We start from the raw sequence: 10,983 nt of genomic DNA on the forward strand, positions 1-10,983 counted from the left end.
TTCCTCCCAAATATTTGCCTTCCTCGGCTTCTCTGCCGCGTGAAGAAATAAACCAGCCACAATGCCTGTTCCCAAGAATTTTCCTCTTTGCCCATTTGCAATTAAAGCTGATCTCTGGTGCCGCTTCCCCCTCTTGTCGGCATAATCTCCATTTCCCCTCAAAGTGTGTTATTTGGTTTGGGAATTACATCTATTTACCCCGAGTGGAAGTTGCACAAAGGTTGTGTTTATGTGAGAAAATTATATCACTGACAAACGCTGATTGGCATGTGGACGTTGCAAGGGAAAACTGCAGAGGACATTTTCATCAGCTTGGAATAACACAATGATTGTGTTTTCAGCACAGCTAATTGATCACATACCCCTGCTCTCTCTGATAGCTGTTTACACAAAGGCCGGCTTCCCAGATGCAGCCAAAAAGGGCTTAGAATCAGCAAACCCACCCCGGCAAACGCGGTAATAATCATAATAATGGATGATCACGGATTATCCTAAGGAGAAAGACCGGAGGCCTAATTCTCCTTTACACCTTTCTGGGAGGTAAAAGGGCTTTAAAGTGAGTGAAAAGGACATGCTCAAAGGTGTTGGGGGCCTGGGTGTAAATCAGAAGCAGGCCTTTAAGCTCTCCCATGGAGGCTATATCCATTATTTCGGTGGGTCCTGGGTATACAGCTTATAAAACGTCCACTCCTTTTAGTTTTGAAATTGTTTCAGTGCTTCAGATAGGGTAGGACAGAGGGGACACTTGGAGAAAAACAAAGGGAAGAAGGGAAGAAAGGAAAAGAAAACAGGCCTGTCACCTGGAGAGACGATAATATTTATTGCCTAAAAGGTCTCTGCATAACACCCATTCAAAAGAAAACTAACCAACGTGCCAGCAAGGCACGTATGCGGGGCCTGTATCCAAGCCAGAGCCGTTTCAGATCTAGCATTCCCAATTAAAAATTGCAAGCTCCTTTTTTAAAATCATTGCTGTGACCATCCCAGGACCCATTAATTGTAATGCAAATCCACAGCAAGAAACAAAGCTCATAGCCCAAGGACAGCGCTGTTCTCAGGTTTGCATGGCTCTGTGCCCCATGCCTGCTTGCTTGCAAGAGCTACAAACTCCAAACATACAGTTTCTTACTATGTTTCGGGGGTAAAATCCAAACCAGCCTTTCCCCAAACCTACAGGGAGTATCTGTCTGTCTAGCTCGCTGTCGGGCTTTCTGTTCCTTGCTTTGTACTGTGCAAAGATGCTCTTCTCAAAAAGAAAAAAAAAAATTAAAAACACGTTAGATTTTAAATTGGGGCACTGCCGTGTGTCTCCAGTTTTTAAATCCCATTTTGCCTTTCAGAAAGTCTGTATCTGTGGCATCTGATCCCGAGGAACCGATCCGATTTTAATTCTTTATTGCACTGTTTTTAAAGAAGACCCTTCTCTTGAACGGCAGCTTCGAATCTGATAATATTTCTCTTTGCAAAGTCAACATTCGATCATTGTTTCAAATTCAATTATGCAGCAGTCTCTCTCTCTCTGTGGTATGCAAGCACTATATTTAGGTTATATTAAATTATGGTTTAATAACATGCACTGGCTCTTTTTTTTTTTTTTTAATCCACCTCAGCCTTAAAAGTCGCAGTCGCTCCATAGGAGCGGGGGGTGGGGGCAGGGGGAGGGAGGTATAGCAGTTTATTAATGCACCACATTCAGAATTGTTTTTTAATTGGAAACATTTTGCAGAGAAAAGACCATTAATAAAATTCGATTCCAAATCAAACTGCTCTGTGTATGTTATTTTTACTCTGCAGTCAAATGCTTTTATTAGATTTAAAACTTTCACTGTTCTTTTTTATCTCTAGCAGTATAATGTTCTACAATAAAAAAAGGGGGGGGGAGGGGGGCTAGCGACTCCAAAGTCTGGCAAAATAATATACTTTTTTGGATGTCTGTGTATGTTGCCAATTAGTTTTGCTGTAAATACAGACCTCCATCCATCATCAGTCTCTGGGTGGCTATAAGAGATCTAATTTGTTTCAGATGCCTCATGCTTTCTGAGCTATTCACCAACGCTGCTGACCTGCTGGGAAGACCAAAAGCTACAGAAGGATGACTGACAAGGGAAACTCAGAGAGAGACCCTTATCTGCTTAGGGGCTGATCCTGCCTCGCCAAGTGAGAAATAGAGGCCATTGCAAGGGTCTTTCTCCCCCCCACCGCCCTCTCTCCCCCCCACTTCTTCTTTTCAGAAGCTCGCCGTTTTAGAAAGGACCTCAAAGGCGTAAGACTCGCATTAGACGGCTGTGACAGGGTAATGGAAAACTCTCCTCCCCGATCCATTCTCCCACCTCCCCTCTCCTCCTTTTTACAAGCCATGCTTAAAACCTCCAGTTCCCTAGGAATTTTATGAATGCCTGAGACGAGCCAAAATAAACTCGTAAAGAAAAAGTTTCAAAAAAAGGTCACGGACCCGTGCAGCAAGTGCTAACCGGTAACCATCAAATTGGAGGCCAGAAAAACCTTTGGTGGAAGCCTTGTGGCTACACGCAACGCGGCAACACTTTGCTTTATTTGTATGTGTAAAGAGCATAATTTGGTGTTTCCAAAAGGATTTCCTTCCCGTCGGTTCTCCCAGCGTCGGAGAAGTTGCCAGGGCTTCAGCAGAGGTGGGATGGGCCCCTTGTTTCCCTTTAATTCTTGCAGAAATGACACAGCCCGAAGTGTTCAAGCCGTGGGGCCTTCAATTAGGCACCACGCGCAATGTGTAGGCACCTCAAGGGAACCTCAGCATCTCTGCGAAGAAACGGTCCCCACCCCTTGGGCTCCACTGTAGTTACCGGCATCTTACTCTAGATAGTATTGGGACTTGAATCAGGCCCACAGGGCTTCAGGTCACAATTCAAGTTGGTTGGAAATAGTCCATGTAAGGTGGAAATTGGGTTTTCAATGAGGTGGGCTTTTTAAAAAAAACCCTCAAAGTGTGTGATTTTCTGGAAGAAAAATGATCTTTTCTCAAAAAAAACCTTAAAATCAAAAATCCTTCATGCCTCCAAGTTGAACATTTTGGGGCTTTCTGTCTAACCCTCTCCCCCCTCCAAATATTTAAATTTTGATATGCTATCATGGCAGTTCGGAGGACAGCAGTTAGGTTGTCTCGCTAATTGGACCTCCTTTCCCATGATGCACTGTGGCTAAAGGGCTCCCTCAATACACTACCCCCTTTCACAAGGAGGGTGGATCACCCAGTGGGTGCATCGAGATGTGCTCAGGACTGTGTGTTGGGGACTGTGCACTCATTTAGGACCGGTACTGTGCGGTCCTAGTGGCGCACGGTTATTTTTAGATGCTACGTCACTGTAGCAACTACCAGCTGCAGCAACATTGCTCATCGCTACAGCGACATAACATCGACATCATGGTTTGTACCCACCAACCTTACATCGCCATTGTGATGAGCTCATTGCTATGGTGACATGGCATCTCATGCAGATGCACGCACTGTCATGGCAAATGTAATCCTTCAGGGATCCTGACCATAGAAAATGGAAGCATAAGGTACTAAACTACCGCTGTTGCGAGGCACCGTGGCTGAATATAAACTGAGCTCTTTTGGGTTACGGACACATTTGAAGAGGCACTTTCCCTTTTTTAACAAAACATCACTATCTTTGGTAAGGGGGAGGGAGGGAGGAGGGGAAATCTTCTCTGCTCTGGTCCCCAGTCTAGCAAAACACTTATGACTAGGCCCAAAAAAGGACTGAGCTGCTTCATGGAGGATTGACATGGAGTCAAGGACCCACATTCAGATCGGTCACTCAACTGCCGACTAACCCTGGAGGCACCAAGTGAATCTAGAAAGGCCCTCTTTGACTTTAAATGTCCTTCAGTGTTTTAAATTGGGCATATCTGAGTACCTAACACACATCTACCCCTGATCTGGATCCAGAACTGGGATGGAGGATTTCCTAAATCCCTGGCAGAAATGTTCTCAGAGGACTCCTCAGACAGGATTCAGCCCTCATAAGATGCAGCTGTGGCCACTTTCACAACACAGCTCAAGGTGAACCCCCATCTCCCATGCAGCAGCCTCGTGGTTGCACCATTTGCCCAAGGAAGAAGAACGGGACCTAAGCTTAATTTCTTTCTTGCCTTGTGTGGGGACAAGCCACCATCTCCAATCTCCTTGACAAATGCCCTAACCACCCAAGTTTTAGAGTGGATATCTGGGTGGCGGAGACATTTCAGTTTCCCGTTGAAGCTGTTCAGCAAAAAATTGGGGATTCATGAAGGAAGAGAATGAATGAGAAGGAAATGTGATTCTGCTGCCTCTCCTTAGCCAGGAGCCCCTGAACTAGCCAGGGATGAGATCCCAGGCAAGGTGGGAAGATGAGAAGGGCTTGGGTTTCAAAGCCTCTGGACCAATATATCTATCTGATGGGGTGTAGGTAGGCACTTCTGTCCACTTCATGCTCCTCAGCTGTGAACCTTGTCCCAGGTCCACCAGTGAGGTAGCCCATGTCCTAGCAGCCAAACCCATCTATGTCTTCTGCTCGTGCTCAGTATCTTTCTCATGTCTATCTCAACTCTCTTCTGCTAGGGTGCCCTGTTGTCTCTCCCGTTATGAGGCCCAACGATGGGCGTCCCATGGTTGAGGGAGATGCTCCCCAATCTTGTTTGAACATCCTAGTCTGGGACTTTGATCTGAGGTCGGATTCTGAGCAGCAGATTAGCTGTGAGCTGGTGTCAAATGCCACCGGACAGAAACATGGGCAGCTAGGCAATTTGCATGCTTGGGAGAGCAAGCCATTTTGAAAATATACAGTGGTAGATATACGAGCCTAAAAAAGACCTGGGTTCCTTGAAAGATGTGGGCCTCAGCGCCTCTTAAACGAGGATGTAGGAAGCAAGGTTACAAGGCTCTTTGGAAGATTGGCTCTTTGATCCCTTTTCAAAATTAGCATCACCAGTTCAGCATTTGTTGAGGAAAAAGAGAAGTGGAAAAACAAAAAAAAACCACACAAAAAACCCCTATGGCCTTTTTTTCTATCACACGGCATGCTTAGTTTTCATCATGTTTGGGGGAAATTACTTTTACTCAAAGCCATATGTAGAGTATCAACAAATGCACATCCTGTAAAGTTGGGCGTATTGCAAGAGGGATTACAATGCTAGCAATTTATAGCAGCTGCGTAAGTAGCCCCCTTCTTCCACACATTATTCTGTCAACATTGTATTTTCGTTGGAAAAACATCTACAGTAGTTTAAATCTCTTTACTGAAAACAAATCTTCTACAGGTGCTTTAGAGTTCATCCGCGGGATATGAGAAGGTTGAACGTCCCCAAGAAAGGGAAATTTATGTCAGTAATGACTAATTGATTTGCTTGGCTTTAAAATCCCCAGTGCATTTTCACTTTCCCCCCTCCCTTCTTTTTTACAATGCTAGTAAAAGAAGCTACATCATATATTTGTTTTATATGGAAGGTTATTCTGGAAATCCTTACTTTTGCAATGTGTTTATGTTTTCCCTCATTTCCTTTTACTTTCCTTTTATAAAGGGGATTGTTTTTACAGCAAATCAATAGGCTAAAGGTGAATGGTGGAGAAAAATGTGTGTTTTGAAAATAAACGGTGAAAACAAGGTAGAACCTAAAACCAAATCTCTGGCTGGGAATGAAAGACACGCTTTCCATGTGCATGTGGCTGAAGTGTAATCGCTGCCTCTGCTACGGTTAAGATTGAGGGCAACTGGCTGCTTATTCAAATTGCTCTAAAAATCACATGCTTGCTCAGATTCCCTCAATACTGCTTGTGCCTGATTAATATATGGGGTGGGGATTGTGGGCTACATTTTGAACCGTTTGAGCAAAGAGGACCTGGCATATGGCTTCCCTCCTCAGTAATGCAGTGGATTACTGCAAGGGGCAGGAAGTCAGCTGGGGTCAAATAATCCCAGGAAGAGAGGCATCCAAGTGTTTCTTGAAAGTGTCCAGAGTAGGTGCTTGCACCACCTCTGCGGAGAGTTTATTCCAGGCCTTGAGGCCTCAGGTGGTAAAGAAGTTTTTCCTTATGTCCAGCCTAAAACGGTCTCCCAGGAGATTGTGAGAGTTGGACCTTGTCTTCCCTTGGGGTGCCGTGGTGAACAGATGTTCTCCCAGATCCTGATGCACACCCACAATGTACTTATAGGCTGCCAGCAGGTCACCACTCAGCCAACACTTTTCCAGGCTGAAGAGTCCCATGGCTGAAGATGCTCCGTGATGCCTCTGGGAAAGGGACTGCAGGTCTACCCTCAGAAATGCTGCCTCTAGGGGAAAGGAGCAGAGCAGGAGAGGGTGGAGAGGCAAAGAGGCTATCAGAAGTATATATGGAAAGCATCAGCTCTTCCCCACATCTACATGCCCCAATTTCTGTTCCCTCATTAGACCATGACTCTTCGGTGCTGTGGCTAGAAAAGGGAGCACGTTCAGTGCCTGGCTCAGACATGCCGTTCTGAGACCGAGCGAGGAAACTAAGGACAGGGAAGCTTGGCGCATAGCATGCAGGTCTTGCAGAAGCCAAGGTCAGGAGCTGGGAATGTGTGTGTTTGGTGTATGACATGGGACACAGCATTGATCCTAACTGGGAACTTCAAAAAAGTGTGCTCAGACACACAGGCAGCGCACAGACCCCAGGAGATGAGAACGGTCGCATTTGATGACACTGATGAAACTTCAGGACAGATGAACAACACCCCCTGAGATGAACGGTGCCATTCACACCTCCTGGGTTGCATTTCTCACTATGGTGAGATCTCATTCAACTAAAAAGACTTTGGAAATGATTCAAGCATTTCTTATCTCTCGGTGCCTCCCGTGCTAGAAATGAACGTGCAGAGCCCTTTTCCTCTACACTGGCTGCAGCGCTGGGGCAGGGATTTTGTATCCCTACTATTCTGCTTCCTTTTGTACAAGTGCCGGTATATTCCCACCACTTTCCCAGGCTCTGACAAGTTACTAGAGGCATGGCAAGCAAGAGGATAGAGTCTGTGATGGCGGGATAGGACGAGCAGGGCATGTGAAGGCAATGGGAAGAAAGGTGTTGACAGAAGAGAGACTGTACTATAACGGTGATAAAGAGCCTGAGCAGCTGGAAGAATATGGAGGATCAGGTGGAAGAGAGGGGTGCTGGAGTCGTGAAGTAAAGAGTGGGGTGAAAAAGAGGGGCCAGGAGACGTCCATTGGGAAATGTTTTGGGGGGGGTCAACTTTGTTACCTTCAAATTGCCCCACATTCATGGATCCCTACATTCATCACTCCTTCAAAACATGCTCCCTTTGTCTCTGAACTCTTTCTGCAGCCTCTTTCCATCTTGTCGACCTACAGGTCCCTTGTTGATGCCCATTCCTCAATAGGGAAGACTGGAGGGGGAGATCTACACCATAGGAGGAGAGAGTGATTGCAGGGAGGTGAAAGATTTAGCATGCATCCAGTGCTGTAGTTGGGTAGAGGACAAGGAATCCCATCACATGAAGGATTTTGAGAGTTCAGAAGTTTTCTCCTTTTGATGAGGGAAAAACATCTAGAAAATGCCCATGAAATAAAATTGCCCTCCAGATTTGTTCTTGATCGATCAAACGATTTTCTTTTAGCAAAATTGAAACATTTCATTTCCACTTTGACTTTTCTAGTTTGCACAATATTATAGTATATGACATTGCATTGGATTACATTACATTAAACAAAATGGTATGATATGGTATAAAAAGCATCTAAACAAAAAGCATTTTCAACATCGAAACCTGAAATGTTTCATTCTGAAAACACTGACATCAAATGAAACTTTGCTGAAATCAGCATCCATTCACAAAGCATTTCTCTCTTTGTGGATCTATGATTCCCAATGGAAAATGTTCCCATCATTTATTTTCAAACCAATTCTAGCCAGTGCCATCTGAGGTCTACTACTAATCATCATCAAGGAATCAGGTCTGTGGATAAAATCAGTGGAGAATATACTGGACTAGGATTTGGCAGATGCAATTGCTATTCCACTGGTTTGTTGAACGGCCTTGGATAAGCTGGTTCGGCTTTCTGTGCCTCAATTTCCACATCCCTACAATGTGACTAATAATACTTCCTCCTTCTTAAAGTGTTTTGAGACATGCAGGTGAAAAGCTCTATATAAGATGTTGTGTATCCATGTGAGAATTGACTACCTGTGAACAGATGTACAAATTACTCATTATTATAGATAGTGAGTATATTCTGTACAAACCAAAGACCTCAGTCAGGGTCCTCCAGAACTGGCCACAGCCTAAAACACAATGTTAGATGGAATTCAGCCTAAAAAATGCTGTTGCCCTCAGTGTCTATCTCCTCTCTCATGTGAAGGCCACTCTGTCTAAAAAATTGTTCCTGATCAACTCATATCCAAGTTTTATAACATGTAAATCTAGGCAATACTCCATAAACAACTTAATAGCCGCTAGAGGTAAAGCTTCAGTATCACTCTAAATTACACAGAGTAAAGAAGAATCTGGTCCAAAGAACACAAGGTCTCCATATGTCTCCGTACAGGCTCCTGCATATAATTTATAGCTACCCAGTGGAACGAGGAACCTGGCTCCCAAGCTGACACACGCTGTAGAGGTTACAGAATGGATGGTTCACCATTTCCTCAGACAGGCCCATTGTCAAGACCTTCTGGGACACAATCTGTTCTAAAATCAATTAACTTTTTACAAGGACTGTTCGCACTGAACCTTGCAATATCCATCCTCCACCACTGTCCACCCCAGGTTGTTATCCACAGGCCACAAGAGCTTTGGAAAACTAAATTTATACATGCGGTGCACAGTTCTGGAAACTATTAGCACAGGAAGCTCTTTGGATACAGCAGTTTTGGGACGTTGCTTCAACCGAGAAGCAGAAATCACTTTATGAGCTGGATGACTTTCGAGCGCGAGCAATGTCTCTCACTCCCATCTACACTACAGAGACAAAGCTTCAGGTCATCTCTCTGTCTTACAAGAGCAAACAAAGATTATTTTTGGACACTGTGCATTTGGCCATATTTGGTAGTATAGCTCCCGTACAAGCTGCAGCCCCCAAATGTTTTGCAGGCTCAGATTCAAAGAGCAGGTTTCTTGCTCTCTGATGGCACAACACTCAGCCCATCAGAGCAAGGGGAAGGTGTGTTGGGAGGCAGAACGGGGAGGGACGATGGGACAGAGCTCATGGGCATCCACCATGCTGCCGATGAATAAGGTCTCCCTTTGATCTCATGCCTGTGGCGTTGTTGGGATGCCAAAGAGCTACATGGATAATATCACCTTGTGTTAACAGGCTATGGCACAGCTTGGCTCTCAGTAAGATGTACCCATGTTTAACCATGCCATTTCAGTGTCTCTAAATTTTTCTTGCTAAACAGCAATATCCACACCGCACAGACTATTTCCATATAATGACTTACTTAAGGAGTAGGTATCTTTCCTTTAATAAGCTAATTCAACCAGAGTGGAAGGCTTATCTATACTGATCTTTCCCCTTACTGATGAGACACATCGTTCACTTTGGTAAGTCATCTATTTTTTATTGAGTTTCCTAAATAGGGCCAGACATTCAGCTGCTACGAATCAATGTCGATCCATCAAAGTCAGTGGAGCACTGCATATTTACTCTAGTTGAAGATCTGTTCTGGACTATTAAATGAATGATTATTTGAAAACACAATGAATCTCAAGTATGAGAAAGCCTCTTTTTTTTGTCTTTTGTCATCAAACAAGGGAATTAAATCATAATTAAAAAGAAACTGTTTTATATAATACTTTCCACTTGTAGACCTCAAAAGGTCCTCACAAAGAAATTTCAGCTCAGTGGCCTACTCTACAAACTTGGGAATAAGGTCAAGGTGAAGTGTTGAGCACAAATTATTTTTGAGCCACAGAAACACCATCGAACTTGGGTAACTTCCCACGTCAATATATCACAACTAAGTATTTTTATCAACAATCTCTCATCATATTTATCTGATGATCATCATTTATCCTCTTACATCTCTTGCTCTAATGAAAGCTATTGCAAGCAATTCAGTGCCTTGATATACTGAGCTTGCAGCCACTTGCGACTTCTGGATTCTGTGATCAAAACCAAAGCCAGATGAAAATGTAGAGGTAGGAAAACCTGTTAGCTTGTTTTAGCTTTAGCATGAAATATTTTTTTCCTCCAGCAAACATCATGGTCAAGCTTTGGTCAATTTAAGATGAAGTCACATGATATAAGGTCCATTGGAGCCACGTGATATGAAATAACCCTACGTATTGTCCTGAAATCGTGCTGAGCTTACTGGAGGAAAATTTGGAGGCACCAATAAAGACCCAACACACAGACTAGCACCAAGGCCAGGATCTCAGCTGGTGTAAATGGCACCTTTCCATTGACTGATGCAGTTTCACCCAGTTGATGTAGCAAAGAACTGCGCTCTTCATGCCTGAGCTTGAAGCAGCTCTTAGACAAGTGAGTGTGGTCCTGGCAGTTCAGTCCATTTTTTTGCTAGCTAGCCCAAAAGGCTTTTCCATTTGCTCACAGCTAGTTCAGTCCATTTTTTTGCTAGCTCCGAATCAAAATGTCCCAGGTTTCTCTTCAGTTTGATTTGTCGTCCATCTCTACCTCTATCCCAACACCTTCTGAATTGCCTGCCGTGGTAAAGAGGCAAGAAGGGGGATATTAACATTGGATCATATTGGAGAACATTTTCCAGCTAGATTAAAAAAAAATCCCCTTTTCCATCAAAACTCTGTTTTGGCAAACATTTTCCAATTTCCAATCAGCATCATAGGAAAAAAATATCATAGGAATTGTATTTCTACTTTGCCGTTAAAAGCGGCATGTTTAGGTCAGGACTATCACAGACACCTTTTTTTCTTTTTGTATTCCATTCCTTGCTTATTTTGATGGGCTGTAGAGACTTTGCCCTACATTGTGAAGGGAACGAGTTAAATCTCTCTCCCTCTGCCTGGCGAG

This window comes from Alligator sinensis, unplaced genomic scaffold (genome assembly GCF_000455745.1).
Source record: "Alligator sinensis unplaced genomic scaffold, ASM45574v1 scaffold781_1, whole genome shotgun sequence".
NCBI classification, from domain to species: domain Eukaryota; kingdom Metazoa; phylum Chordata; order Crocodylia; family Alligatoridae; genus Alligator; species Alligator sinensis.